Source organism: Piliocolobus tephrosceles, chromosome 5, assembly GCF_002776525.5.
Source record: "Piliocolobus tephrosceles isolate RC106 chromosome 5, ASM277652v3, whole genome shotgun sequence".
Lineage (NCBI taxonomy): Eukaryota > Metazoa > Chordata > Mammalia > Primates > Cercopithecidae > Piliocolobus > Piliocolobus tephrosceles.
The window spans coordinates 143,103,820-143,119,677 of record NC_045438.1 but is presented as its reverse complement, the minus strand read 5'-3'; the positions used below and the strand labels follow the sequence as shown (position 1 = coordinate 143,119,677).

General features: G+C 39.8%; 1 protein-coding gene and 1 pseudogene across 1 annotated transcript in view; both read left to right on the top strand.

Annotated features, from left to right (window-relative positions):
- Nucleotides 1–15,858, top strand: part of CARMIL1 (capping protein regulator and myosin 1 linker 1) — a 341,373-nt gene that overhangs the window by 91,859 nt on the left and 233,656 nt on the right. The gene's annotated exons all lie outside the window — the stretch shown is intronic.
- LOC111541164 lies at nucleotides 13,613–13,712 on the top strand (annotated as a pseudogene).

The following is a 15,858-nucleotide window of genomic DNA, read 5'->3' as shown; positions in this document are numbered from 1 at the left end:
CCCTTGTCCTTTAAAGCGTATCCGACTCTATCTCCAGTGCTCTTCTAGCAAGCTGTTACAGTAAGCATAAAAACAAGCGCATTAAACTAGGAATAAAATGCCAAGTTTCTATCTCCTTGCCAACCTCATTAGAAAACAGTGATAAAGTATGTATGCATATAATTACAGTAATTAAACATTTGAAACCAGCTCAATAGGGAACCTTCTTAATGCTTTTATGAGTGTGATATTTTCATTTCAGAACTGGACTCTGGGTGGCTTCTGTTTTATTCAAGACCTTCATCTTTATGGGGGTAGGAGGGGGAAGGTGTTCCTTTTGACCACAGCACCAAGCTTCTGCAAGAGTAGCTTTATTACACATGTATTAGCAGGGAACGGAGCAACCTTTCCATCACTGTGTTTATTTTTGAGGGTGTGTAGCCAGTTGTCAAATATAAAGACATGAATGGCCTGGCTAGTAAAGAAGACATGTGGAAAATAATTGTAAACTGCCTGCCATGATGTGCTTGCTCTTAGGAGCAAAGGACGGGAATATTTTGTCTTTTGTACTGCCCCGATGGAGTCATATAGCCCCTGCATTTGTGTGGGATGATAGAATAGCACTATGGGGTTTGTCTGCCTCATAACTCTTCCACCCTGAGAGCTGTTCTCTCTTAGGAAGTGGAAAGTCTAAAGGACCAACTGTAGGTTGAACCAGGAGTTTTACTCACTAAATAGATTGTTTTTTAGTTGATATATATATATATATATATATATCTGTGTGTGTAAAATTTCAATAGCTTTTTAGGTACAAATGGTTTTTGGTTACATGGACAAATTGTATAGTGGTGCAGTCTGAGATTTTAGTGCACCCATCATCTGTGTATATTGGACCCAATATGTAGTTTTTTTGTCCCTCATCTCTCCCCTCCCCTCCCCTCTTCTGAGTCACTGTTAAACGACTCTATATGCTTTTGTGTACCCATAGTTTAGCTCCCACTGAGAACGTATGGTATTTGGTTTTCCATTCCTGAGTTACTTCACGTAGAATAATGGCTTCCAGCTCCATCTAAATTGCCGTGAAAGATATTTCATTCTGTTTTATGTCTGAATAGTATTCCATAGTGTATATAGACCACATTTTCTTTATCCACTCATCAGTTGATGGGCACTTAGGTTGGTTCTGTATCTTTGCAATTACAAATGATGCTATGATGTGTGCACGTGTCTTTTTGATAGAATGACCTCTTTTCCTTTTAGTAGATGCCCAGTAGTGGGATTGCTGGGTGGAATGGTATATTTACTTTCAATTCTTTAAGGAATATTCATGCTGTTTTCCATAGAGGTTGTACTAACTTACACTCCCACCAGCAGTGTATAAGTAAGTGTTTCCTTTTTACCACATCCATTCCAACATCTATTGCATTTTAACTTTTTAGTAATGGCCATTCTGGCTGGGTAGTATCTTGTTGTGGTTTTAATTTGCATTTCCCTGATGATCTGTGATGTTGAACCTTGTTTCATATATTTGTTGGCTATTTGTATATCTTCTTTTGAGAAATGTCTATTCATGTCATTTGCCCACTTTTTGATGGGATTATTTGTTTTTTTTCTTGCTAATTTATTTGAGTTACTTGTAGATTGTGGATATTAGTTCTTTGTCAGATGCATAGTTTGCAAATATTTTCTCCTACTCTGTGGGTTGTCTGTTTACTCTGATGATGATTTGCTGTGCAGAAGCTTTTTCATTTAATTAGTTTCTATTTATTTATTTTTGTTTTTGTTGCATTTGCTTTTGGGGTCTTAGTCATAAATTCTTTACCTAGACCAATGTCCAAAAGTTCTTCCTAGGTTGTCTACTCTAATTTTTATGGTTTTAGCTCTTAGATGTAAGTCTTTGATCCATCTTGAGTTGATTTTTGTATATGGTGAGAGATAGGGATCCAGTTTCATTCTTATACATGTGGCTGTCCAGTTTTTTCAGCACCATTTATTGAATCGGGAGTCCTTTCTCCAATTTATGTTTTTGTATACTTTGTTGAAGATCAATTGTGGTTGTAAGTATTTGGTTTTATTACTGTGTTCTCTATTCTGTTACATTGGCTTATGTATTTACTTTTATACCAATGCCATGCTGTTTTGGTAACTATAACCTTGTATAACTTAAAGTTAGGTAATGTGATGCCTTCATGTTTGTTCTTTTTGCTTAGGATTGCTTTGGCTATTTGGGTTCTTTTTGGTTCCATATGAATGAGTTTTTTCCAATTCTGTGAAAAATGATGTTGGTATTTTGATAGAAGTTGCATTGAATCGCTAGATTGCTTTGGGCAGTATGGCCATTTTCATGAAACTGATTCTTCCAATTCATGAGCATGCAATATTTTTTCCATTTGTTTGTATTATCTTTGATTTCCTTCAGCAGTGTTTTGTCATTCTCCTTGAAGAGATTTTTCACCTCCTTGGTTAAGTATATTTCTAGGTAACTTATTTTATTTTATTTTTGCTGCTATTATAAAAGGAATTGAGTTCTTGATTTGATTCTCAGTTTGATTGTTGTTGGTGTATGGCAGTGCTACTGATTTGTGTACATTGATTTTGTAACCTGAGACTTCAGTGAGTTCATTTATCAAATCTAGGAGTCTTTTGGAGGAGTCTTTAGGGTTTTCTAGGTATACAGTCATACTACTGGCAAACAGAGATAGTGTAACTTACTCTTTTCCAATTTGGATGCCCTTTATTTTTTTCTCTTGCCTGATTGCTCTGACTAGGGCTTCTAGTGCTATGTTGAATAGAAGTGGTGAAAGTGGGCTTTCTTGTCTTGTTCCAGTTCTGAAGGGCAATAGTTTCAACTTTTCCCCTTCAGTATGATGTTGGTTGTGGATTTGTCATATATGGCTTTTATCATTTTGAAGTATATTCCTTCTATCCCTAGTTTGTTGAGAATTTTTATCATAAAGGGATGCTGGATTTTACCGAATGCTTTTTCTGCACCTATTGAGATGATTGACAGGTTTTTGTTTTTTTTTAATTCTGTTTATATGATGTTTCACATTTATTGACTTGCATTTGTAAAACCATCCCTACATCCTGGATGAAACCCACTTGATCATGGTGAATTATCTTTTTGATGTGCTGTTGGATTCAGTTTGTTGAGGATTTTACATCTATGTTGATTCAAAGATATTGTTCTGTAGTTTTCTTTGTCTTTTTTTATTTCTGTTATGTTTTTTCCTGGTTTTGGTATCAGGGTGATATTGGTGTCATAGAATGAGTTATAGAGGATGCCCTCTTTCTCAATCTTTTGGAATAGTTTCAGCAGATTGGTACCAATTCTTCTGTGAATGTGTGGTACAATTCAGCTATGAGTCTGTGTGGCCCTGTGCGTTTGTTTTTTTTTTTTGGCAATTTTAAAATTACTGATTCAATCTTGCTACTTGTTGGTCTGTTCAGGATTTCTATTTCTTCCTGATTCAAGCTAGGATGATTGTATGCTTCCAGAAATTTGTCCATTTCCTCTAGATTTTCTAGTTTGTTTGCATGGAGGTGTTCGTAGTAGTCTCGAATGATCTTTTACGTTTCTGTTGGTTATAATGTGTCCATTTGCATTTATTTATTTATTTATTTTTGACAGTCTCGCTTTATCGCCAGGCTGAAGTGTAGTGGCGCGATCTTGGTTTACTGCAACCTCTGCCTCCCTGGTTCAAACGATTCTCCTGCCTTAGCCTCCGAGTAGCTGGGATTATAGGCACGTGCTACCACACCTGGCTAACGTTTTTGTATTTGTGGTAGAGACCGGGTTTCACCATGTTGGCCAGAATGGTCTCAATCTCCTGACCTCGTGATCCGTCTGCCTCGGCCTCCCGAAATTGTGGGATTACAGGCCTGAGCCACCATGCCCAGCCTCCATTTTCATTTCTAATTGAACTTACTTGAACCTTTTCCTGGTTAATCTAGCTAATCATCTATTGATTTTGTTTATCTTTTCAAAAAACCAAGTTTTTGTTTCCTTGATCTTTTTTATTTTTTGTTTGTTTGTTTCAGTTTCATTTAGTTCTGCTCTAATGAGAAACTCTTTGTTATTTCGTTCATTCTGCTAGCTTTGGGTTTGGTTTCTTCATGTTTCTCTAGCTCCTTGAGGTATGAGGTTAGGTTGTCAGTCTGTGGTCTTTCATACTTTTTGATGTAGGCATTTAGTGCTATAAACTTAACTCATAGCATTGCTCTTGCTGTATTCCAGAGGTTTTGATGATGTGTGTCACTGTTATTCATTTTGAAATATTTCTTAATATCCATCTTGATGTCATTGTTCACCTAAAAGTCATTCAGGAGTAGGTTGTTTAATTTCTGTGTATTTGTATAGTTTTGGGAATTCCTTTTGGAGATGATTTCTGGTTTTTCCATTGTGGTCTGAGAAGGTACTTGGTATGATTTTGATTTTTTAAAATGTATTGAGACTTGTTTTGTGGCCTGTCATATGGTGTGTCTTGGAGAATGGTCCATGTTCTGATGAGAAGAATGTATATTTTGCAGTTCTTGGGTAGGATGTTCTGTGAATATATTAGGTCCATTTGTTCTAGAGTATAGTTTAAGCCTGGTATTTCTTAGTTGACTTTCTTCCTTGATGATCTATGTAGTGCTGTCAGTGGAGTATGGAAGCCACTATTATTATATTGCTGTCTATTTGTTTTCTTAGGTCCAGTAGTAATTGTTTTATGAATCTGGAGTTCCAGACTTAGGTGCATATATATCTAGAATTGTAATATCATCTTGTTTGATTGATCCTTTTATTATTATATAATGGCATATTTTGTCTTTTTTTACTGTTGTTGTTTTAAAGTCTGTTTTATCTAATGGAAGAATAGCTTTTCCTGCTCACTTCTGATTCTCATTTACGTGGAATATCTTTTTCCACCTCTTTACCTGGAGTCTATAAGAGTCTTTTCATGTTAATTGATTCTCTTGAAGACAGCAGATATTTGATTTGTGACTTTTTATCCATTCTGCCAAAGTATATCTTTTAATGGAGTATTTAGTCTCAAGATGCAAGGTATTGTTCAGTTATCGTGTTGTTACATAGGTACTTGGTTTTCTTCACTGTATTATGGTTTGATATGTCCTATATGTTTTATGCTTTCTGTTTTGGTGCATATCAACCTTTTGATTCAAGATTAATAACTCCTTTTAGCATTTCTTGTAGGGCTGGTCTGGTAGTGACACATTCCCTCAGCATTTGCTTCTCTGAAAAAGACTCCATTTGTAAAACTTAGTCTTGCTGGATAAAAAATTCGTGACTGACAGTTATTCTGTTTGAGGAGGCTAAAGATAGGACTCCAGTCCCTTTTGGCTTGTATGGTTTCTGCGGAGAAGTCTGCTGTTAGTCTGGTGTGTTTTTACCTGTAGTTTGCCTGATACTTTTATCTCACTACTCTTAGAATTCTTTCCTTCATGTTTACTTTAGATAGCCTGATGACTGTATGCCTTGATGATGTCCTTTTTGCAGTGAATCTCCCAGGAATTATTTATGCTTCTTACATTTGGTTACCTAAATCTCCAGCAAGGCCAGGGAAATTTTTCTCACCTATTTTCTCCAATAAGTTTCCCAAACTTTTTGCTTTCTCTTCTTCCTCAGTAACACCATTGATTCTAAGGCTTGACTGTTTTACGTAATCTCATATTTCTTGGAGACTTTGTTCATTTCTTTTAATTCTTTTTTCTTTATTTTTGTCTGAGTTAATTTGAAAGGCTTATCTTCAAGCTCTGAAATTCTTTTTTCTACTTGTTCTAGTCTAGCGTTAAAACTTTCCACTATATTTTGCAATTTCCTAAGTGTATCTTTAATTTCCAGAAGTTCTGATTGGTTTTTCTTCAGAATGTCTACCTCTTTAGAAAATTTTTTGTTAATACCATGAATTGTTTTTTTCAATTTCTTTATGCTCTTTCTTGTATTTCCTTGAATAGCTTTAATAATCCACCTTTTGAATTCTTTATCTGGTATTTCAAAGATTTCATCTTGGTTTGGATCCATTGCAGAAGATCTAGTGTGATCTTTTGGGGTTGTTATAGAACCCTGTTTTGTCATATTGCCAGAATTATTATTATTATTTTTTGAGATGCAGTTTTGTTCTTGTTGCCCAGGCTGGAGTGCAATGGCATGATCTTGGCTCACTGCAACCTCTGCTTCCTGGGTTCAAGGGATTCTCCTGCCTCAGCCTTGCGAGTAGCTGGGCTTACAGTGCCCACCACCATGACCAGCTAATTTTTGTATTTTTAATAGAGACGGGGTTTCACCATGTTGGCCAGACTGATCTCAAACTTCCTACCTCAGGTGATCCGTCTGCCTCAACCTCCCAAAGTGCTGGGATTACAGGCATGAGCCACCGTACCTGGCTGCCAGAATTATTTTTCTAGTTCCTTCTAATTTGGGTAGGCTATTCTAATTATTCTTGAATTTATTTTTGATTTGACTTAAAAAAAATTTTCCCCCTTGAGGATGTGACTTTAATGTTTATAGTTTATTATAGCCTAATTCAGCTCTTGGTGGTTTCAGGGGTGAAGACTTTGTATGAGTTCCTTGGTTATAGAGAGTCTTTGTATGATAGCTTTCTCAGATGCAGGTTGTAGTAGCATAGTGCTTGGTTTGTGAGCAGGTTCATTGTCTCCTGTGGGGTTGGAATTGCAGAGGTCTCTTAAAGCTGATCTAATTCCCCAGTGGTGTGCATGTTTTAATTAATTTATTTTTTTCGGCAGTATTTTATTTATTGAGTTGAACAGCTTAGACTTCAGGCCAGTAGGAGAGATGTCCATGGGTAAAAATCAGCTGTGGCTAAAGCAGGTTGGTAAATGCAATACTCAGTGGTGGGCAGAGGTCTCAGCCTTGATAGAAGCAGCTGGGGCAGCTCTCAGTGAAATGCACTGAGGTCTTTTCAAGGGAAAGGGAAGAACCCACCTCAGCTTTCCTAGTAGACTAGCAGGAAAGTGATCCACCTTCCAATTACACTCCTGATCCAGAGTTCCAGCTATTCAGATCAGGCACCTCTTTTCATCTGTAGGAATGTTGATGTTCATCATAGAAAGGATTGTACCCCTCGTGCAAGCTTGAACCTAGGGGACATTCTTTCTATGTGGATGCAGCCACCCTGAAGTATCCCAGAAAGAATGTCTATCTACAGATACATCCATGCTGAGCTCCCATGGGGGAAGCCTCAGCTATGTCGATGGTGGATGAAGGGGAGAAGAAATCGCCTTCTCTAAGACCCTTCATGAGCACCAGGGCTGACTGGCTGTTGGGGTAGAGGCACAGACGTTTTCTGCTGAGCCAAGCACTGCAACTGTGCCTCTGCTCAAAGCAACTTCCCAGAAATGGAAAGTTTTGGGACTCAAGGCCTGCCATCTTGATTCTTTTGTTTCATGGAGTACTCCCTTGATGTCATGCATTTCTTCTTCCCTTAGGAGCAGAAGTCCCTAAAGTCCAGACTACTGTGAATGAAACTCTTGTCTAGGTCTAGCTGCCTAGTGGGGCTGCTATACTCCAGGGTGGTGCTGGGGGATGTCTCCAAGGGATCCAGTGATGTGGATCCTCAAGTATCCCAGCAGTGTGTACCAGCACCAGTTCTGATGGGGATGGCAGGGGAGTGCTGTGAGATTCCTTGGTTATGAAAAGCCTTAGTGTGTTGGTTTTCTCAAATACTGGTTGTAGTAGTAGATGAACTGGTCATATGGACAGACTCAGGATCTCTTGGTTAGCCAGGGTGTTGCAGGCAATGGTGATTGTTGAGGTCACACATGAGTTTTCTCCTTTCTGCATGCTGTGTTCTTCTGCCTGAAGATGCTATAATGGCCTATGTCAGTTGGCTTCCAACCAGAAGGTGGTGCTTGCAAAAGAGCACCAGCTGTGGTAGTGGTAGAATTTGTGCTTGCCTTATGTACCCAGGGGAGGTACTCTGGTGTCTCAGGCAATTGGTGGGGCCATAGAGCTCCCAAAAGTTTCTGTTCTACAAAGAACAAGCTAACAGGGTAGGAATGAGGGGCAAAGCCAAGTTGGGGCTGAGTTAGGCAAGTCTGTGCTCTAGCTCTCCATATATGGGCAAAAGCAGTGGTCCCAGTGAGGATCAGAGGGCAGTTCTCTGGCTGCTGGGGTATATTCAAAGGAAAAGCACAGCTGCTTCTGCTGCACTGAAGAGTCTGCATGGAGAGTGGGGAGTAGCAGGTAGCAGCGAGCCCTACTCAGCTTTCATGCACTTGGCAAGGCAGGTCTCACAGCCACAGTGTACCCCTAGCAGCAGCTAGCTGGGTTCCAGACAGTTAGCACTCAGAACTCAAAACTGCCCCAGGCCATTAGCCTTTGCATAGCCTTCAGGCCACATTTCTCTTGGTCTCCCCAAACAGCAGGGGCACCCAAACCCTGTGCTGTCTTATGGCTGCAGCACACTTCCCACTTGCCCCTCAGTTCTGCCCAAGGGAGCTTGTTCCCACTCATATCGTGAATCTCAGTTGAGCTTCTCTCAACCTGTGATTGCTGGCTGAGTTAGCTGGCTGACTTCCACAAGGTCCCCTGTGAGGTAGGATCAGCAATGGCTTCCCTCTGTCCTTGCTGGAGACTGGGAGTGCACTGAAAGCATGTCCAGTGCTACTCCTCCTCATATACTCCCCACGGCTCACTGAATCAGCTTTAGTGCTGGGTAGGGTTGAGGGCTTCCCTTGTGGCCTGGATAGCCAGATTCCCCAGTAGGAGTGTATATCCTAGAGGCAGTTTATCCTCCTCTCACACTCTGGGGACTTAGAGATTTGCATCTGCCTCATAGTAAGTTCCTGTGTTTCTTCCTGAAAAAAAAATTCACAGTGTGAATCTCTCCACACTATTTTGTCGTTCTAAGTGGTAGAGGCATTCTCACAGTGCCGCCAATCTGCTATCTTGGGGGAAAAAAAAAGCAGGTTTTATTGGGTACCTTTGGGGTGAGAGTTAATGTACAATTTAGGAACGTTATTCTTGGAACCAGACAGACCTTGGTCAGACTCCTAGCTCAGCCATTTTCTGGTTGTATGGACTACAGCAAATTTAAAACTTTAAGTCTCAGTTTCTTCATCTGTAAAACTAAAATAACACATACGCATAAGATTATTTTGAGACTTAAATAAGATAATGCATACAAAGCATTTAGCACAAAGTTTGACTCAGTAGGTGCTGTTTGGTGTTCGTGCCATTATTAGCTTTGTATTAAAGAGTTATATATTGTCCTGTCTTCTAGGAGCTTACAGTCCAGTAGGGCCGTAAGATACATATTGAGGAAAGAAAGAGGGAATGTCAGCCTGCTGTGATGTGTTGGGAGAGGCTTTCTTGAGGAGTTGGGATTGGGGCCACTGTGTTGTACAATGCCAGGGAACACCATTTACATCATCTTTGAGAATGGGTCCCTCTGGAGTAGCACAGTTGCACTGCTTGGAATTTTGAGTGTGACCATGAAGGATGTGTAGAATTTGGGTAGATGGAAGAAGGAGGGGTTTGGGTTTGGGTTTGGTAGGAATAAACAAGATTCTTTCAGAGGATGATGAGACCTCTCAGCTGGCCAGAGAACTTTCTACATTAAGCAGAGGTAGTCAGGCTGTGTGTCTTGAGGTGGCTCCAGGGCTTTGCTTCTTTCTGATCACTGAAAGGTGGATGGAATGAACCTTCTGGTGAAATGGGTACAGGTCAGGGTGAAATGCCTTTGATCTCTTCATGTTGTCTTCCTTGAGTCTCCTCAGGGGCTGGGATTGCTATATTTCCAAAAGGGCACTTTTCTGCCTAGTTTCTGCCACTTTTTAGCCTGGTTAAGTAAACCAAAAGGCTCACTTGCTTTTTCTGCTGTTTCTTTTTCTTTAACATTACTCGGAACTCATCTTGTTAAATATCACATGTACTCAATATGTGGAGTGATCAAGATGTTGTATGTGTGACCCTGTACCCTGCTTCTACTTTGTATAGCCTTACATTTCTTTTGAACTTCTTTATGCACTTTTTTCTTTCCTTTTCTTACCTCTGTGGAATTTATTCTGCCCTTTAAGGACTCTCAAAGGCAGAGTAGATCATGGCATAAATTAGGTGGCAAGAAAGGATTTTCTGTATCATTAGGCTTTTGTTCTTTTAAAGCTGTGTCTTTGGTATATTTTAATTATGAGGATGTAAATGAAGCCATATGGACCAAAAGTGAATAGCATATCCAATTATCTTGTAAATAACTTTTAGTAAATCTCCCAAGTTATTTTAAAAACACAGTATTTTATTGGGTATTTGGTATTATATGATACTCTAAAGAAGAACACCAAACATTTACTCTAAAGGGCCAGATAGCAAACATTTTAGGCTTGCGGGCAGATTCTCTGTTGTAGATACTCAGTTCTGCCATGGTAGTGTGAAAGCAGCCATAGAAAGTATACAAACTGATGGATGTGGTTATTTTGCATTAAAACTTTATTTACAACAATAAATAGTGGGTCAGATTTGGCTCTCTGGAGTAGTTTGCTGACCCTTGCCCTCAAGGAAAGAAAGAGAAAGAGATTTTGTTGGATTGGGAAAGTAAATGGAAAATTAAAATTACACGAATTACAAAATTTCCAGATAATGAACTCTATGAAAAACTAAAAAAAAAAAAAACTTATACCTCCTATTGTTTGAATTAGATTTCATGTTTGATATGAATTTGTAAATAAATTCCAAATACCTTTATCGATAGTTCTTCCTTTGTAAAATCTAAGGCCTGTGGTTCACAACAAGCCTCTCTTTATTAATCAACCATTTATTGTTTTCTTTGCACCAGGCACTGTGTAGGTCATTGGAAATTTACAAATAACTTAGACACACATTTTTCCTTTAAGGAGCCACAGTCTAGACTGTGTACTCTTTCCTGCCAGATGTGGACTCATGCCTTGGATCACACGAAATATTTGGTCTAAAGTAGCAAGAAACCTGCATTGGAAAAGGGACTTTTTGATGGTACACTCATCTTTTTTTCTCTTTCTGCTGTAAGTGTGTTTGAACTGCTATATTTTTGTTTCTCTTTATTTTCGTATTGTTAGAGAAAGTCTGCTAGAATTTATAAATGGTGAGAATATTTTGATAACTTAGTTGCCAAAATTCCTAGTCTTGATTCCAGAGGTTGTATTTTCCTGCCCTTTAAAATTTTTACTGAGTCGCCTTAATTCCGTTTTTGAGTTTCTTTAAGTTCTGCCTATCAGATAATAAACAAGCACCACCAAATTGCAGAAGGTTATATCTTAATAGTATTGAAATAGGCAGTTATAAAAAATTGTGTCACCTAAGTCTAACGGCTCCTCTAGAATGTTTTCCTTTAGACCTAAGCCATTCTGGCCCTTGCACATTGGGTGGGTCTGTGATCTGTTTCTACTCACAACACTTCTGACACAAATGGCTGGATTTTTTCCACACCAACAACCAATTCTTCGATTCTGACACTACCCAGAGTTAGCACAGACCCCACAGGTTATGGGCTTAGACCCACAAGACTCTTCTCCACTTTAGATACCAGTTGTAAGTCCAGGTCTCCTATACTTCGAGCAAGAGATGATAAATCTTGAGTTTCTGTGAGCCCCACTCTTTGGGTTCAGTAATTCTCTATAAAGGCTCACAGAACTCACGAAGTCACTTTACTTCCTATTACTGGTTTGTTACAGAAGTTACAACCCAGGAGCAGCCAAATGGAAGACATGCACAGGACAAGGTATAGAGGAAGGGCATGCCCTCTCTAGATGCCCACCCTCCCAGCACCTTCATGTGTTCACCAATCCAGAAGCTTTCTGAACTCTGTAACTTAGGGGTTTTGTGGAGCTTCCATTACATAGTCATAGTTGACTACATCACTGGTCACTGGTGATTAGTTCAATCTCCATCCCTTCTTTCCTCCCCAGAAATGGGGCAGGGGCTGAAAGTTCATTCCTCAGATTTCATGGTTGGTTCCCCTGGCAACCACCAGTCCTCATCCTGAAACTCTCTAGGGACCCACCAGGAGTCATCACATTTGCCTAAACTCAGGTATGATTGAAAATGGGTTTATTATGAACGAGACACTCTTCTCATTGCTATTGCCCAGGAACTTCCAAAGGTTTTGGAAATTCTGTGCTAGGAACTGGAGATGAAGACCTTATTTTTATTTTTTTAAGACAGAGTCTCGTTCTGTTGCCCAGGCTGGAGTACAGTGGCTCAATCTCAGCTCATTGCAACCTCCACCTTTCTGGTTAAAGCGATTCTCATGCCTTAGCTTCCCAAGTAGCTGGGATTACAGGTGTGCATTACCACGTCTGGCTAATTTTTGTATTTTTAGTAGAGACAGGGTTTCATCATGTTGGCCAGACTGGTCTACTCCTGACTCCAAGTGTGTCTGGAGTTGGTTCCTTCCGGTGAGTTCTTGGTCTCACTGACTTCAAGAATGAAGCCACGGAACTTCGTGGTGAATGTTACAGCTCTTAATAGTGACACGGACCCAAACAGTGAGCAGCAGCAAGATTTATTGTGAAGAGTGAAAGAACAAAGCTTCTACAGCGTGGAAGGGGACCTGAGTGGGTTGCTGCTGTTGGCTGGGGGTGGTCAGCTTTTATTCCCTTATTTGTCCCCGCCTATGTCCTGCTGATTGGTCCATTTTACGGAGTGCTGATTGGTGTGTTTACAATCCTTTAGCTAGACACAGAGTGCTGATTGGTGCGTTTTTACAGAGTGCTAATTGGTGCATTTACAGTCCTTTAGCAAGACACAGAGCACTCATTGGTGCATTTTTACAGAGTGCTGATTGGTGTATTGACAATCCTTTAGCTAGACACAGAGCACTGATTGATGTGTTTACAATTCTCTACCTAGACGGAAAAGTTCTCCAAGTCCCCACTTGACCCAGGAAGTCCAGCTGACTTCGCCTCTCACAAACGATCTACCTGCCCAGGCCTCCCAAAGTGCTGGGATTACAGGCATGAGCCACCATGCCTGGCCTTATGTTTCTTATTATATCATAAAATCACAGGGGAGTTGGATGGGGGTTAGGGAGGGCAGTATATGAACGAGAGAAGCTCTAAAGTCCAAATGAGGGCAGAATGTGGACTTCTCTGGCCCTGAGGAGTGGGTTGGGTTGGGTAAAATGGGGTGGTTTGATTGGACAGGTTCTGATGAATCTGGTAGTGGGTACTTCAGGAGCCATGAGGACATTTAAACGTAACAGTGTCACAGAAAAGATAGAAGATTGTTCCCTAACTTGGGTAGTGGCATGAGAAAGTGGGTCTGCTGTTGGGCATAAGGTAGGCTCGGATTGTGGTTTTTGAGGGTGCCAAGAAATGTCTTTATAAGGTTTCAAATGTACATAGATGTAAAAGGAAGAATGATGCCATTCTAAAGTTTTTTTTGAAGTGAAAAACAAAAATAATATATTTTAAAGATACAAATAATTTCAGTAAACATATAACAATCCATAGAGAAGAGTATAATCTCCTTCTGGTGACATTAATTGAAATACTTTATGCCAGGCTGGATGAAATCTATGTTTAAATTACTAGTATTAGTATTTTGGTATTTTCCCTTCAGTAAGATAACCTTGATTTCTTGCTTTTTGTGCCCTGATTACCTTGAAGTTAATATCTTGAAATAGAAAAACTGTGGTTCTTGCTTTGGTAGCACATATACTAAAACTAGAACAATAAAGACATGAATATGGCCCCTGTGCAAGGATGACATGCAAATTTGTGAAATGTTTCATATTTTTTAAAACAAAATTGTGGCTTGTATGTTTTTAAAACTTTGTATTATGCAAAACTTCTTGAGAACAAATAATTATGGGAACTTTTAAATACACGCAAAAATAGAATAGGATAATAAACTTTCCATCTACATTTTATTTATTTATTTAATTTTTGAGATGGAGTCTCGCTCTGTCACCCAGGCTGGAGTGCAGTGGTGTGATCTTGGCTCACTGCAACCTCTGCCTCCTGGGTTCAAGCGATTCCTCCTGCCTCAGCCTCCTGAGTAGTTGGGATTACAGGCATATGCCACCGTGCCCAGCTAATTTTTGTATTTTTAGCAGAGATGGGGTTTCACCATGTTTGCCAGGCTGGTCTCAAACTCCTGACCTCAAGAGCTCCGCCCACCTCGGCCTCCCAAAGTGCTGGGATTACAGGCGTGAACCACCACGCCCGGCTGGTTTTTAAGATGTGAAATTTCAGAATGCTTGTTTTTAAGAAAGAAAGCCCAATTGCCCCAATGCTTTGTTTGAGGACAGAGCCTGAGACACAGGAGAACAGCATGGTGGGACATTACTGGCACCACTGCCAACATAGCCCACACGTGGCAACAGCACATTTTGTTGGTTTTGCCAGCGTTGATGCTCAGATCCCTCTGTGGCCACCATTAGCCAGCACCTGTGTCAAAGTTGGCTGCCTCAATTAAGACACAAATCAAAAATTCTAATTTTATAGTAGTTTCTGTACTACCAACCACGTGTACAACAGGTGTCATTTGCTTTTTTTCTGCCACAAGAGTGGCCTTGGACTCATGTGTCCGTTGGGTGATGGTTGAGGTTGCTCTGAGCCAGTCCCCTCCCCTGATTCACTCAATGGAAGCTGTGTATGCCCACATGGCGCTGTATGGACACCAGTTCGTTTTCCTTAAAAACATTGCTGTTTTTAGATTTGCTTTTGGAATGTGACCTATGGGGCAGAGAATCCAAGAATGTATAGCTTCTAACTCATTGCCTCGTTCTCAGGGATATCCAAGCCTCACTGCCTTGAGAAATAAGCGAAAGTTCCAGCAGGTACTGTCTTACTTGATGACTATAAATTCTATAATCTTTGCTAATAATAGAGTGTTTTGTTCAAGCCACTTACATTTGTTTATTTTTCCTCTCGGCAAGCCTAACATCATCATCCTCAAAAGAATGGTTGACTGTGAATTTCTGTTTGAATAGATGTAATACTATTTAATTTCTCCCACCCATTCATCTATCCAAGCATCCAGTAAACATTTATCAAGTACCTACTGTGTGCCGAGTACTCTTCTAGATGCTGGAGGGACAATGATTAATAAGATAATCTTTTCATATTTGGTGAGAGAGGAAAGTTGGACATTAAAGCAGATAGTAATGTGGTGAACTAAGTGCAGCTATAAAGATATGTACAACTTATCAGGAGAACAGTTATCTAAGACATCCAGTTCACAGAAGGGAGGAGAGAACACCATGTAGGTGTGGGGAATTTCACTATTATTGCCATACATTCAAGGCCAGGAGTGGTGAGAGAATGGACTGGAGATGTAACAAAGGTGCTTTGTGACAGAGTTTAAACTTCAGTTTGTTGGTGACGTGTGGGGAAGTCTGTCTGAACGGGATTCAAACAGAGTAGCATGATTATATTTGTGTTCTAGAAGAATCCCTCTGGTGGCTCTGTGCAATGTGGTTTTCAGGGAGCGAGGACTGGAGACAGAGTAGATAAGTGAGAATGCTGAGGGGCCTAGTGATTCATGCATGCATTTCATTTAGTTAACATTTATCGAGCACTTACTATGGACCATGCCCTGTTCTAGTCATTTGGAATTTATTTTCACATAGATAAACAAAAGAGATAAATAGTAGTAGCTTTTTTTGGATAGATACCAAATAAATCACAGGGTTTGCTTTGATCATGACAAACTTTTGAATACATGTTTTCCAGAGGAATATATTGATTTGGTGGTATTTTTATTTTGGATTTGGATCAGTCAGCACTAACATAAAAAATGGCCTGTTTCATGGTGCAAATTAGTAAGGCTTTAGTTTCAGCTCTTGAGTTTTTCTAAGACTGATTATTCCAGTCCATAGATTATTCTGAGCCTTAGACTCTCATTTTCTGCTCATTAACACCTCAAAGAATGGAGAGGAA